This window comes from Poecilia latipinna, unplaced genomic scaffold (assembly GCF_001443285.1).
Source record: "Poecilia latipinna isolate Pla-1442-1.1 unplaced genomic scaffold, P_latipinna-1.0 Scaffold2250, whole genome shotgun sequence".
Taxonomy (NCBI): Eukaryota; Metazoa; Chordata; class Actinopteri; order Cyprinodontiformes; family Poeciliidae; genus Poecilia; species Poecilia latipinna.
The window spans coordinates 98,862-99,712 of record NW_015114866.1 but is presented as its reverse complement, the minus strand read 5'-3'; positions in this window follow the sequence as shown (position 1 = coordinate 99,712).

Genomic DNA, 851 nt, shown 5'->3' with positions numbered 1-851 from the left:
GNGTGGAAAAAATATTTTCTTGCAGCAGCATGATGGCAAAAAACATACAGAAGGATATTTTTACCCATGTTTATTGGTCTAAGATCAGTGTATTAATATTCTATAGTTCTGAGATGTGAGAACATATTTCCTCTTTTCAAAGGAGGAAATAAATGATTTCAGAGACGAGGAGCATCATATTTCAGCCTGAAGCTTCACCCCACAGGCTGCAGCGTTAATGGAGTCCAAAAGGCTGAAGGCTCAACCAAAGGTTACAGAAAAGTGAAACATTTAATCCCAAAATAATTAGAAAAGGACAAACTGTGAAATAAACAATAAATTAATGCTGTAGTGTTTTTGTCCAAAGTTGCAATAAAACTTTCAAAATGCTCATTTGTGTCTGACATTTTTTATGTTTTATTTTCAATAAGGGCTGTGCAGTGGTGCAGTGGGTAGCACTGTTGTCTTGCAGCAAGAAGGTCCTGGGTTCGATTCCCGGCCAAAGTTTGCATGTTCTCCATGTGCATGGTGGGTCTCTCTAGGTACTCCGGCTTCCTCCCACTGTCAGGTTAACTGGTCTCTAAATTAGCGGTTCTCAACGTGGGCGGTACCGGCGTTCAGAGGACGGCAGGGGGCGCTGGCAGACACCTTTACAAAAGGGGGGGCTGGGATGCCTTTGGGGGGCGTTTGGTCGAAGAAGGTAAACTTTACACCTTAAATGCCAGTTTAGACTTTGAGCAACTTCGTAAAACAGTATTGTGTAACATTAAACCATGCTTGGCTGCAACTGTATCGATGGCAGCTCTTCAGTTCAGCGTAACAACACAGCCCTTTTAAATTTCAATAATCAGAATCAGAAATTGTTTCCGTTG